This window comes from Pimephales promelas, chromosome 8 (assembly GCF_988280905.1).
Source record: "Pimephales promelas chromosome 8, fPimPro1.hap1.1, whole genome shotgun sequence".
NCBI classification, from domain to species: domain Eukaryota; kingdom Metazoa; phylum Chordata; class Actinopteri; order Cypriniformes; family Leuciscidae; genus Pimephales; species Pimephales promelas.
Window position 1 is genome coordinate 13,827,154 of NC_142776.1, and position 15,299 is coordinate 13,842,452.

Genomic DNA, 15,299 nt, shown 5'->3' on the forward strand with positions numbered 1-15,299 from the left:
GGTGGCGAAACTACTTCTAGATTTAAAAGTAGACGTTTTGGTATTCAGGTTTCTACCTCCAATAGGCAGAACATCTTGAATGTTTCCAAATACCGGATCTGTGACTATTTTCACCTGTCTTTCTACGAAGTCCACAATATCAGAAAAGCAAGCTGGATGGTTACGTCTTTCCTGTAAGTCATATGCTACAGTTCTCCATCTTTCTCGGAGTTTATAAGGAAGTTTTGCAAGAACAATTTGCATATTAGAGGCAAGATTTAACTCATTCATGTAACAAATATTCTGCATCGCATTGCAGCAACTCCTGAGAAACAAGCTGTAGTCCTGCAGAGCCTTAGCATCTTCAGATCTTATTGTTTGCCATGAGAGTGCTCTTTTCATGTAAGCTGAGGCTATCCTTACCTCATTGCCGAAATGCTCCTTAAGCAAAGCCTTAGCCTTGATATACCCTTGCGGAGGAATCATCAATCGACAGCTTCTAACAAGCTCCATAGGTTGCCCTCTAGTATACTGCTCCAAGAAATGCAAACAATCTGCATGGCTATTTGCTTTCTTTTCAACCACCTCTTCAAATGTTCGTATAAAGTCATGATAACGCAATGGATCTCCATCAAAGAATGGGACCTCCCTTGGTGGAAGTGAAGATAAGTTCTGTTGTTGAAATAATAGGGCAGCAATCTCATTTTGCTTATCAATAAGCTTAAAAATACTTCCTTCTTCCAAACCATCCTGTAAACTCAATCCATGTGCACCCTGCATTCCAAGTCCATGTCCACCATTATGACTGATGCTGGGTAACGGAGGATGTGTCAACCTTGCATTAGAATTTATAATCTGTTGTTGACTTGACTGAGTTGGAGAACGCATTGGATTCTCTGTTGCTACTTGAGCCTGTGAATAAGATAGAGGTGGCTGTAGCGGCATTGAAGGTGACCTTGAAGGTAGAAATGGCTCCACATTGGGGTTAAGAGCACTGGTTCCAGTATTTCTTACCCTTAAAGCACTGGCGTCAGATGAACTTGTGCAATCACTTTGTTCTAATCTTGCATCGCTATACACTTTCATCTTAGCCATAGAAACAGCAATGTTAGTGTCCAATTCCAGTTGTTCTTTTTTCCTCCTCAAATCCTCCTCTTCCTTCTCCAATATATGTTTTCGTGATAACATTTTTTGATGTGCCAACAAGGCTTCCATTTCGGCCTTAACCTTAAGATGAGCAGATACAATGGAAGATCGACTGGTTCGAGATCCATGAGTTGTTGTCGTTTTCCTGCCCACGTTAGAGACACTATCAGTTGGCTGTATTTGATTCTGCACATCCTCTTCATCCATATCACAGTTAGTTTGAGCATTCATATTATGAGACGAAGAAACTGGTTCAGCAGAAGATGGAATATTAGAATCACCACTCAATTGAGATTCAGCAAGCTTATCCATTGGTCTAGAATCATGAATGACAGAAAGTGATGGGCAAAGATTTGCACAACGTTGAGAAATTGATTCTGTTATTTGAGCATTTTGCCTCAGATTCTTAGCTTTATTCAACCATTGTTCAGCATCTTCCACAAATCCATCATTGTGCTTAGAAACTGCATCAAACCACTCATTTTGTTTGTTTTGTTCATCAGGAGGAAGAAAATGAAGTACTTCTTTATGTAACACAGAAGCATCAGCTTTCAAAACTTTCAAAGATCCCACCATTGAAGACACTTGCAAAGCATTTTCATCACATTTCATGAGATCTTTCAATGATGAAATCAAGCTCTTCATTTGATTCACCTTAGCCTTGCGCTCCTTTTGCAATGCCTCAATTTTAAGCGTCAATGCTTTTGCCGTAAGCTTGGGCTCTCTTTTGCTATTCACAGCAGCGTGCGCAGCCTCTTCTGCGTCCATTTCTCACACAACGCAATCCTAGTAATCCAACAGCACCGTATTCAACACCCAGCTCAAGCCAACAATTTCATGAATGGGCGCAGCACACTTCATTCCACAACCGCAATCCATCCAATAAGCGGTATTCAAACACTGCACGGCCGGCGACGACAGCGTCTTTTCATTCAATAAACAACTATGCTGCAGTCAAACATAGCGAAACCGCTCACATACCTCTTCTGCCGTCAGGATACAGAGGCACAATCTCCATTCAGTGTGGGCGTCAGCATTCCACGTGCGTTGTGCGGAGAAATCCTTTTCAATCCGCGATAATCAAAATCCAACAGTAGCCGATTTTCTGTTGACTAAATTGTAGCGGCAAACAGTAACCGCTAAGAGGCTGAGTAGAGGGAATAAAAGGTGACGCGTTTCCACTGCAGATCCAAATGATTTATTGTAACATTGAAATGAACATGATGGATGATGACTAAAAAGTAAACCAAAAGTAATGAAATAGAACAAAACTAAAATGAAATGAAAACGGTCAACAGAAAGTGAGCGTCCCAGCTACTCACCCCCTTCCAACCTGCTAACCACACACAAACTAACAGGTAATATGCACCTACAACAAATGACGTAACAAACTGAAAAAAAAAATAAATTTCAAAATAAAAGACACCAACCTAAACCTGGCACCTACATTGTGTCAGGAGTGCACATCAATAATTCTGAATCAAAATGGGATGATCTAATTTGATCATAGAGACTATTCGGGCCAATGGTTCTAAGATCTACCCATGTAGGATTACGATGCTTTTGAGAAATCCAGCCCTGTTTTTTGTCGTTATCTCACATAAAAAGTCTGTTTCAATTTATTTGTGATCACAGAAATTCACAAAACAACTCCATAAAGGATTTTACGTGCAAAGGCTTACACATACCGGTTAATACCGAAAACCGGTGTATATTTTTGTTACAATGTTAATTTTTAATATACCGCCATACCAATGTATTAAATTACACAACGTTCGGAACGTTACACTGTGCCATCGACACTGTTTCAGACGGACCCTTTACAATGTTGCACTTCTAAGCAGCGATGGTGAGGCGAGGGTAAATCAAACAGCAGTGCTCTAGTGTTAATTACAGGGAAGGTGGATCCTGCAGAACAACAGCGTTATTTTCCTGTCAAATGTCGAGAGCACACTATTGTAGCGCAAATGTAAAATAATATAATGCGCGAGTGTGAATCTCTGCTCACACGCACTCTCAGATACACACTGCTCTTGTAAGAATAGACCTATTTTCTCTGGGCTCACTCAGAGAATCCTGCACTTAAAACATGTTCAGTGCAATCACGAATCTCTCCTCTTCCCCAGCTAACAATTTTAGGTTATAAGAATGTTTTCATAACATTCCCATTAAGTTATAAAAACGTTATTTCTGAATGTTCTAGGAACATTTAAAACGTCCAGTTTTTTATATAAAAAAAGTTTAGTCGTTGTATTAAAGTTCTAGCTTGGTTATAAGAATGTTATTAGAATGTTAAGAAATAACAATTTTAGGTTATACTGGACATTATTCTATTCTACAATATTAACTAATGACAATAAAATAGACCATCCTAAGCCAATTTATTGCAGTAATTCCTCTCTCAACCAGTAGAAAATGTTTTGAACACCTGATTATGCATGAAAAAAAAAAAAACCGGAAAACTGGCTTAATTCTGAAAAAAAAAACGCGATATCAATAATGGAGTCTGAGTGGAGAAACAGAGATATAAGTGGAGTAAACGGATGTGGCGCTATGTTGTTATATTTATGACTTATATAAGTCAGGACTGTCTTAACCTCAACAGCTCTCAACATTCTACTGGGATCTGACCAGATCTTAGCTTTTTGATATCCTTTACTGTCCCTGCTTTAACAGAAATACTTCTCTGTATTGCTAATGGAGACAGCTTGAAAAGCAACATATCGGAAACCAGTGACTTCAGAAATATAAATGTCTGACAGTTTTTGATTTTGGAAGAAGAATTGGAGCCAAGGTATTGTGTTGGAGCTGGGACAGCCAACTCCAGCCAATTTTACTTAGATAAAGTACAGAAACTTAATAAATGTACTTAAGTACAGTAACTAAGCATTTTTATTTTGGGAAACCTTAACTTTACTACATTCCAAAGCATATTATCGTACATTTTATTTCACTACATTTCATAAAAATCAGTCATTCCTCATTATTTTCAACAAAATCATCACCTACCTATCGTAACCATATTATCGTCTAAACAGGGACGGATTAAAACACAAATTAATGCCAGCGTCACACATCTTCCCTGCTGCCAGTGCCGTTTCAAATGATAGTGGTACTTTATAGCGTTCTTCTTAAAGGTACTCTATGGAGTTTTTAGCAGCCTCTAGCGGTGATGTTTCAGAATGCAACAAGAGTGCTCGAGCATTCACTACCGGCCACACGGAGACTTTCAACGCAGCGGCGAAATCATTACACAACATGCTGGAAACTAATGTAAACTCCCAAAGCAGTTACAAAAATAGCCTACTTTTATCAGCTTGACGTTGAACTAATGCTCTGTGCTCGTCCATGATAATGTTACAATAAACTGCATTTAGCCAAGCCGACATGTGATGTTATAGCATAAGCCATTTCACTAACTATTCGTGTATCTTTCACAATCAGCAATGTCAACATAGGTGAATGTATAATATGATAACGAAAATGGTTAGTGAAATAAACTGAACAGTTTCAGTGTATCAGTAAGATCGTAGGAAGTAACATTACTGTACTGAACGTGTCTGGAAATGTGTATAAACAATATGGTAGTAGTGGATGAGTGATGTTAGTCAGTAGATCTAGTAAATAAAATAAGTTCCTAAAGCACCGACTTTTTGTTATCCTGGAACATTCTTTTGTATTCATTTCATGTTTCATGTAGTTTACCTTGTTATTTCACTCAAGTTTACTAATATGTTGTACTAATATGTTGCCGATGTTGATCCGCGTTTTCATCCGGAGTCGATCAGATTCACGTTTTGCCTGACGAGCTACAGCAGATAAAACTTTTTTGTTTTTTATATTTATGTGGAGTTTGTGTTGGAGTCTGTGTTGTGCTGGTGGCAGGACGTTTTGGGGAGTTATCCGACTCCGTGTCGTCAGCTGAAGTACCGTTGGTTGCATGTTGAAATCAACGGGGTTACTGTGTCCATTTCTTTTACTGTCTATGGGTCGCATAGACTGTAGGATAGAGAGGCTCGGGAGCACGCATGCACGTCACATCCGAAGGATTTCACAGGAAATCCGACCCGGAGACCTCACACATAAATATGAATATTGGCCTTCAGAGGTAATAGCAAAACCCGAAAAGTGGATCATTGCAATGGGTAATTACAACCCCTTTAAACACAGGCAATAAAAAAAGGATTCATTTTATAAAAAAAGTTACATATAGGACCTTTAAATTGTTAACACATTTTTCCACAAATGATTATATTTGTCAAGAAATATTTATTTAGGTTTTCCTTATTTTTATCTACACATAAGGTATATTTTATTATTTTAATTATCAGTAATTATCAGTACTAGTTATCAGTGTATGACAAGTTTGCTAATAAAATTTAATTCTGACACCGTGATAACTATATCAACATCCTGACGTCTCACGTTTTTTGGTATTCACTATTTTTGGCCAAAGTAATGTTGCAGCAACCAAAGGCTCACAATGTTTGACAATTTTAAACAAACCACCGTCGACAGAAGCATTATGTTTTATTTATGCTTGTGTCATGATGTGGATTTGTGTGTTTCCTTTATTAGTTGTTCCCCGTCTATTATTTGTCCCAGGTGTTTCTCATTTCTCACGCCCCCTTGTTATCTTCTCTAGCTCGTTTGTCCTTGATTATTTAAGCCCTGTTTTCTGCCCTGTCTTTGTTGGTTGTTGAATTTATGTATGTTTCGTTGGTATCTTTTGATTCCGAGTTTTGTTCAAGTCTATGTACCCTGTTCCTGTGTTTGATTAAAAAAGCTACAGTGCGTCTGGACCCAGCCTCAGCACTCTTTCTCCGCACAACGTCACAGCTTGTAAGGCTACTTTGCAGAGCAATCTCTTGTAGTGTTATCCACTTATTATAAGTGTTTTTGGTATTGTTGTATGGGCTTGGCTCATAAATTGACCCAGTCAATAAAAAAGGCCAATTGCTGTTTGTGATATTGTGGTCTTATTTTCAATATAAAACATTTAGATCTATTTAGGTTTATTATGATTTTGGTCTTTGCTGTTTTTTTTTTTTCTAGCAGGATCTGGCAACATGAATGAGTCAAGGCTCGTATTTTCTTCCCTATAATTTTCTTGAACCACGCATACAGAAGTGAGACACATATCTAATGCGAGTTTATTATGTCATTAACAAAGTTGTTGTATACTACAAATACTGATATTAATCCATTACTAAAAGATGTTAAATGTTAGCAAAAAATTATTCATGGCTTACATGCAATGAAATTGCACTCTATTAAAATGGCATTATCAGTGATTGCACAATGAAATGTACAAAATTCATCTCTATAGAAGTTTACTCATCTATAATGAGTTTCTGAGAACCCCAGAACTGTGAAAAGGTTTAACTGAAATATTGAGGGTAGAGGGGGATAAAACTGTATTTCACACAACAGCAAACAGCATAATATTAAAAAAAATCACACTTACTATGTCGGATGGAACCACTCTTTGCCTTTTTATTTCGGGAACAGTAAGAGGAACAGTAACTCACTTACTCATCTTCAGAGCAGTCTTTCTGCAAAACACACAAAAGAAGTAGTTATGACCATATCAGTCCCCTCTATCATAAGAAATGCTGAAGAGTTCCAACTTAAAATATGTAATTTCTGATGGCAAAATATGTTTATTTGCATTGTCCTCATTCAAATTTTTAAACAAAGATATGAACAGTGCTTGAAAATAGACATTTGACAGAACACTTTGCCCGAGTTCAAAAAACTTTCTTAAAATCACAAACAAAACTCTCATGATTAATTAGCATTAGTTCTAGCCTAGGTTAAATGCATCTTCTCATCTGTTCACACAACAATGTATTTTAATGCACAGATGCCTCAACTAAATATCAATATCAACTCAATCCCCACAAAAAGAACAAGCGTATAAACTTACCTTACTGTGTAATTTTGAAATGAAGCTTTAGGATTTGATGGCTATATGGAGGCACCCTACCTAGAAAATCTGTAAGAGTATAATACAAATAAATGTCGCATAAAATATTAAGATTTCAATCAAGGTTCATATCAGTAATATGTGGTGGTTTTGAGACCACATACTGCAATTGTCCACATGATGCATTTCTTTTGCCTTCATTGTTAAGTAGCGTGTGTTGCTCAAATGGCAGCTTCCTTTTGTTGCAAAATACTGTAAAGATGTGATGACTACAAGGCCCATAATGTATGGAATGCCAAAGCTGACTTAATTAAAAATAAATAAATGCATAAATAATTATACGAAGAAATGTAAAAAAGCAAAAATACATAAATAAATACAGAAATAAATATATAAAGAAATGTAAAAAAGTACAAATAAATGAGTATTTATACTTTTATTTCCCTATTTATGTATAATTGTATTTTTTCACACATTTATTTATTTATTTCTACATTTATTTATTTATTTCCACTTTTATTTATTTCTACATTCATTTGTTTTTATGTCTACATTTATTTATTTTCACATTAATTTATTTCCACATTAATTTATTCCCACATTTATTTATTTCCACATTTATCTATTCCAACATTTCTTTGTCCGTATACTAATGAGGGAGGCGTGTTTTAACTCAGACATGAGCAATCGATCTCAGAGTGGCAGTGCTGAAGCTTTGAGGCCACAGTGACACCTTGTGGAATGTGACCAAACGAAACGCAAGAGCTGTGTGGGCAATATCACATTTTAAGTCGTGTATATCACCCTAACTGTATGTAGGGTATGCTATATGGGGTTAACACATGAATATGATAGCTGATAGCTTGCTTTTGGCTTGTGATTATTGACGATGAGACTCGCACACCAGCACAGAACACAGAGAGAAACCAGCGCACATTTCACTTCGCAAGCATATTGATCAATGAGTTTGAAACGTCCGCGGTTACATTCGCGTTTCCTAATTTCGTATGGATAACAGGTGACAATTCAAATGCTTAAAACGCAACCCATATTTAAATACTGCTCTTAGATAGATATTGATTAATCACAGTCATCAATTTTGAATTATTCTTAAATCAAACAAAAGTGGCTCATTTAAACGCAGTGAGCCACACATCTCACGCATTGGAGCATGAAGCATTCTGCCCATGGTGATATTTGCCCCTGTAAATTGATTTTATATCTACCCAACCTTATTAAATAGGTAGGCTAGGCTGTACATCACCATATATGTCAAGTTCTTCATATTAATCGATAAACTCCTCAGTTATAATAATAATAAGGCACTATGGCTGTTATCATTAAAATCAAATTAACAAAAGTCATTAAAAGTGAAAATCTTAATACAAAATGCATGGCGTGAGATGCGTGGCTGGCTGCGTTTGATTTTAGAATAATTCAAAATGTATGTCTTGTGATTAATCAGTATCTAAGAGCAGCATCTAAATATGGGTTGTTGCGTTTTAAACATTTGAATTGTCATCTGTTATGCATACGAAATTAGGAAAACGTGGATGTAAACCGCGTATTGAGTCGAAACTCATTGATCAATGCTTGCGAGGGAGTCAGTGAACTGTGCTTCACAAACAAACTCAGTGTGGTTTGTAAATACAAAACATCACTCACAAACTAATGCATATTGTTCTGCAAATAAAAAACGTACCTATCAAACAAATACAGTATGTTTTACATATACATAGAAACGTATTTCTTCAATGACCAAAATATCCTGCAAGTACAAACTAAAATCTTTGAAAGTACAAAACAAAATTCTACACGTACAAAACAAAATTCTACAAGTACAAAGCAAAATTCTACAAGTACAAAGCAAAATTCTACAAGTACAAAACAAAATTCTACAACTACAAAACAGAATTCTACAAGTACGAAAAACTGTCACGTGACTTTTGGCACTATTTTTCCGCGTCCAGGCAGAATCAGATTTTCTCACAAATACAGTGGAACAACGTCCTCTTCTAGAACAGTAGATGGCGCTAAGATAAGGGATCAATTTGCTCGCCTTTGCCCATGGGAAAATGAGCGGTGAACAGGTGTGTTTCTGTCCAACTTTATCTATAATTAACCTTATTGAGGTTTTGGAAAATGTTTATTATATAGACAGAAATCCACATTAGCACTTAGTAGTAACGTACTCCACTCTAGGATACGGGAATCTATAAACTGAAAGCTGCCATCATGTTGCTTTTACTTTTTGTAAAAATGTTTCATTTACTGAATGACTCTATTTCTTTCGTTCTCCGTAAATTAATGAGAACATTTCATTTAATTGAAAGGGTCCCACTTATTCATTAATTTTGTTGGAATTCAGTCAGCGTAACTGTTAATGTAATAAAATAATGAATGAACAAATCAAACAATATACAGTTGTTTCTTCCCTGTGATGTATTGTCCAAATTATTATTTTGGACAGACAAATGAAACCTGTCATCCTTTCATCATCCTTCAACATCCTTTCAATTAAATTAAATGTTTTCATTATTAAGAACGAAACGAAAGTAATAGATTCGTTCAGTGTAGGCTATACACAATCACTACTTTAGTCATTTCACACGCGTCTTGTAGGCTAGATTATTAATCCTGGCGCGTTCACGGCGAAGATCGCGAGTCAGCATTGTCAACTTCATGTTTTCAGCCGACACACTGACAAAGATACACTTGTTTATTAATAAACAATTAAAATATCTTCTTGCTATATTTTACATAGCCTATTCATAATCTTTTGCCGGTTCTTTGTGACAGCTTTAAGGTGCTTTATTGGCAGTGCCACCCTACATGTTACACGCGTCACCACCGCATCACCGCACCCACCAGAATAGGCCAGTTTAGTAAACAGAATTAGATGGCCACAATTCTTACACTTCTAAAAGGCAATTCAATGCGGATGTAATCCCTCAGATTGAGTAGCTAATGTAATGGAATACGTTACAAATGACATTTTGGGGCATTTATTCTGTAACGAAATACGTTTTCCCAACACTGCCTACTACAGCTGAGGAAAGTGAGCGGTGAACGGTGTGTTTCTGTATTACTTTATATAATTAACCTTATTGAGGTTTTCTTTTGCAAAATGTTAATTATTTCTTGACAAAAATCCATATTACCGCTATTAGCACTTCACTCTCTCTAGGGGAATCTAGGCTGAAATCTATGTCATATGTTGCTTTAAAAAATAATATTAGGCTAATAATCTACATAAGACGCGTGTGAAATGACTAAATTAGTGATTATGTTCACTGAACGAATCTATTACTTTCGTTCTCCATACATTAATGAGACCATTTAATTTAATTGAAAGGAGGGTTTCATTTGTCTGTCCAAAATAATAATTTGGACAATACATCACAAGGAAGAAACAACTGTAGGCCTATATTGTTTTGTTCATTCATTATTTTATTACATTAACAGTTACGCTGACTGAATTCCAACTAAATTAATGAATAAGTGGGACCCTTTCAATTAAATGAAATTAATTCTCATTAATTTACGGAGAACGAAAGAAATAGAGTCATTCAGTAAATGAAACATTTTTACAAAAAGTAAAAGCATGATGGCAGCTTTCAGCTTATAGATTCCCGTATCCTAGAGTGGAGTACGTTACTACTAAGTGCTAATGTGGATTTCTGTCTATATAATAAACATTTTCCAAAACCTCAATAAGGTTAATTATAGATAAAGTTGGACAGAAACACACCTGTTCACCGCTCATTTTCCCATGGGCAAAGGCGAGCAAATTGATCCCTTATCTTAGCGCCATCTACTGTTCTAGAAGAGGAAGTTGTTCCACTGTATTTGTGAGAAAATCTGATTCTGCCTGGACGCGGAAAAATAGTGCCAAAAGTCACGTGACAGTTTTTCGTACTTGTAGAATTCTGTTTTGTAGTTGTAGAATTCTGTTTTGTACTTGTAGAATTTTGTTTTGTACTTGTAGAATTTTGCTTTGTACTTGTAGAATTTTGCTTTGTACTTGTAGAATTTTGTTTTGTACTTTCAAAGATTTTAGTTTGTACTTGCAGGATATTTTGGTCATTGAAGAAATACGTTTCTATGTATATGTAAAACATACTGTATTTGTTTGATAGGTACGTTTTTTATTTGCAGACAATATGCATTAGTTTGTGAGTGATGTTTTGTATTTACAAACCACACTGAGTTTGTTTGTGAATCATTGGGTGTGAGTAAAACACGTTTTGTTTGTGTGTGAGGTTTAAGCACATACTTCGCTCCATATATCAGCCCTATCCACCATGTTTAGGCCTACATTGTTATTAATAGTGGATACTTTCATGCACTGTCATGTCCAAGTATCTGCTATCAGACCCGCTGAAGTGCAGTTTCTGTTCATGCTATCCTTCCCCACATACAGTTAGGGTGAAATACATGACTTAAAATGTGATATTGCCTAAACAGCTCTTGCGCTTCGTTTGGTCACACACCACAAGGTGTCACTGTGGCCTCAAAGCTTAAGAACTGCCACTCTGAGCTCGATTGCTGAGGTCTGAGTTAAAACACGCCCCCCTCATTAACATACGAAGAAAAAATTGTTGGATAAATAAATGTGGAAATAATGAAACGTGGAAATAAATAAATATAGAAATAAATAGATGTGAAAATAAAGAAATGTAGACATAAAAACAAATACTGAAATAAATGTGGAAATAAATAAAAGTTGAAATAAATAAATGAATAAATGTATAAAAATAAATGTGTGAAAAAATACAATTATACATAAATATGGTGATAAAAGTATAAATACTCAGTTATTTACACTTTTTTTTACATTTCTTTGCATATTTATTTATATATTTATTTATGTATTTTTGCTTTTTTACATTTCTTCGTACATTTATTTATGTATTTATTTATTTTTAATTTAGTCAGCTTTGGCATTCCATAATAATGAGGACAATTTCAATAAGTGCTATTAAAGGCCAGCAGCAGAGAATCCTTCCTAGATGTTTCATGAACAAACCTATGTCACTGGTTGCAAAGAGTCTATACCGTGCATATCACACATCTATGCATAGTACTCCAGGTTAACAAACTATTGGCTAAACAGATTTCCATCCAAAAAGTCAGAACATGAAGGTAGGTAGATGACATGATAGTTTTGTAGACAGTTTCTTTAAACATCAATTGCAAAAAAGCACCATAGAAATGGTCCATGTGGCTGGTGTACAACACTAACACAAAGCTACGATAAAAAAAGACTATAGCGCACCAGTCAAATTAACCATAGTATTTTATGATACCTTTGAGGTGTTTTTCGAGCTTGAAATTTAGAAAGAACTATACTATTTTGTTGTCGTTGTCGATTCTCTCTAAAGCTGCTTTTTAAGTGCTTATGATGACAAACGACAAATGATTGTTCCACACTGTAAAAAATAAAACCGTCATTTTTATTGGTAAAAACCGGCAGCTGTGGTTGCCAGAACTTTACAGTTAAAAATACGGTAGGAACGTTAATTTTTACATTTCAGTTTTACAGACTTAAATTAAAATTTACAGCAATAAACCGTATTTCATTTTCTGATAAAATGTTGGTTTACCAACCTTTTGAAAAATGTATATTTTGCACCATTGTAATACTCTGACAACCAACAATCATCACAGCAGTGATGAGAATTACATGAGCAATCAAAGCTCTTCACAAGCAGTCTTCTTATAGAAGGATAATATGAAGAAGCTGCACAGTATCATTCACACAAACATTAAACACCATCATGGTAACAAACATGAAATTTAAAAAATGCAATAAACATTAATTTAACAACATTAAATGTAACATAAAACCCTAATGAACAACTGATTAGAAAATAAACAAGAAAACTATGAGGAACCATAATTATTTCAACAAAAATACATAAAGTGTGAAGTGTCACACAGGGAATTGGAATGTCAATTTATGGTTTTTCACTGTAAATTATGCAATGAGTTGTTCTTTTTCACTTTCAAAAAATGTAAATTTAACAGTATTTCACAGTAAAATTATTTCACAGTCATTAACGTATATAGTACGGAAACTTTCTGTTAACATTAACAGTTTTGCACTGTAGCATTTTTAAAGACTTTTACCGTTAAAAATCACGATTATTTTTTACAGTGCCAAACCTATAGGTAATTTGTTCTTCTGTTGTGTCCAAAACAACATTGGACACTGACTTTCATGGCATAGCCAAAACATATGATTTTGTATATATATATATATATATATATATATATACATGTATATATATATATATATATATATATATCACTCAATGTCTGGCTAAACACTATATATTAGTAATTTTTCAATATTGATATTTTCAGTCAACAAAACCATAACAAATTGGCAGAGGTGGAAAAATGTCTGCTCAATTCAACTTCCCAAACAAAGTTATTCACTGTATCTCACTGTTAAATGGGGCAAGTCTGAACTTGCCAAAAGGAAAATCAGATTCACATTCCTCAGCTATTCTTAGGCTAAATTATAAAAGTAATGGTATACCTATACAGAACAATGAAAATATTGTCTTTGAAAAGCCAGTGTTTGGAGGTGATGATTCTGAACATGATGTATCCAATGATAAGCCTCATATGATCAGACATTTGAAGAAGATAATAGGAGGATGGACTAAATCCTTGTTTATCAGCAGACATGCCATGACATGGTTAGCATGCTTAAATCTGTTTGACATATTTGATTTACATATACAAGTAAAAACCTGTTAAAGGCATTGTCAAACAAGCCACCTCATGACGTCAAGAGGACAAGAGAATCAAACTAAATTACAGAATTATAATTTGTACTTTTCTACATATATTAACAATAGGGCCAGTTGATTTAATCTACATCAAGTCATGTGATTCCTATTTTTTCTCTTCAGCTGGTTGTGTTATTCAAGTTTGTGAAAATAGCGCTGCAGCTATAGTTTGGAGTAGTTACTGCAATAGGGGGCAGGGCACAGGGGGCATTAGGATCACTTTATTTAAAACAAAATTCACATTTAAATGAGCTAAAATAACAACGGATCAAGATATGTCTGGTTATTTCTAAAGGATATAGCCTACATCTTTCAAATTATGCAAAGCTCTAAATAGGGTAGAAATTGTGAGTGGGGAGGAATGGGCACTTCAAATATTGTGCATTGGTGGGCCTTGAAGACAAAAAGGTTGAGATCCACTGGTCTATGGGCGTTACTATACAACACGTGGGCATATTTTACTGTATATTTGCCTCGATTAGAGACCTCATTGTTCATGGTGTGGCACTCATGTAATGTTACATTGTCTACATTGCGCCTCTGTTGTCACGTTGCATAACTTATCTGAAACCACTTTAATTCGATTTCACAACCGCTTCCTCAAAATTGAAAAATTCACAAATACAAAAGTCACTCCATTTTCTAATGCAGTAAGTTTTTGAAGCATAGATTTATAAAACAGTTACATTGCCCCGTCGCAAACAGTAGCCTATCGGATAACAAACAACAATAGTGAGACTAGGCTAAGTGGCTGAACCCATGACAATATGGGTTGTCGTTAACTTTGTATCTCTACATTTGTTTACGTTTTAGCTCAGCTAAATATATCTAATAAAAAGCGGGTTAAATTCACTTTTAACAGGGTCCATTCGTGTTGCCTCACCTAACAGAAATGAGTGCACGTCCTCCAGAAGCGCTCCAAGATAGTGACTCTTTCTCTTCTGTGCCGTGGGGGCTCCAGCACCATGCGTTTTGCTTTTCTTTCATTTACACATTACTGATTTAGCAGGGAAACCCGAATCGTTTGGGACTCATTTAAAAGAAGTTTAACCATTTAAAAAGGTATATAAACGTTGTAATTGTATGTGTAGTAAGTTGCTAGTATGCTTAAAATATGTTCATGAAAAAGAAAGTGTTGCGAGAAAGCCGGGTTCATTTTCTCCTCCCTTCCTGCCGCGCTTCCTACATGACGTCGAATGGGAAATGGGAGAGTTCTCCGCTCATCTACACCCTGGATCACTGGATCAGTTTACACACTTATTTTATTTATTTTTTTATTATCAAACTTTATTAAGCTTTTTTTTATTAGCCTATTATTACTGATTTTAGAGATCATCAAGAACGAAAAAAATAATATGTTACAAATACCAGTGAGCTGCCTGCCTATATCTAGACAATATTTTAAATATTGATTAGAGCACTCATTCAAAACTCTACTTATA

General features: G+C 35.3%; 1 protein-coding gene across 1 annotated transcript in view; it reads right to left on the reverse strand.

The window, feature by feature from the left end:
• LOC120466809 (inactive rhomboid protein 2) overlaps nt 1-15,056 on the reverse strand; it is a 311,775-nt gene extending 296,719 nt beyond the window's left edge. The window contains exons 1-3 of the mRNA XM_089133992.1: nt 14,741-15,056; nt 7,055-7,123; nt 6,593-6,680 (exon numbers count right to left, since the gene is read on the reverse strand). The gene's annotated coding sequence lies outside the window, so the exon portion shown is untranslated. The remainder of the gene's footprint in view (nt 1-6,592; nt 6,681-7,054; nt 7,124-14,740) is intronic.
• Nucleotides 15,057-15,299: the final 243 nt, after the last annotated feature.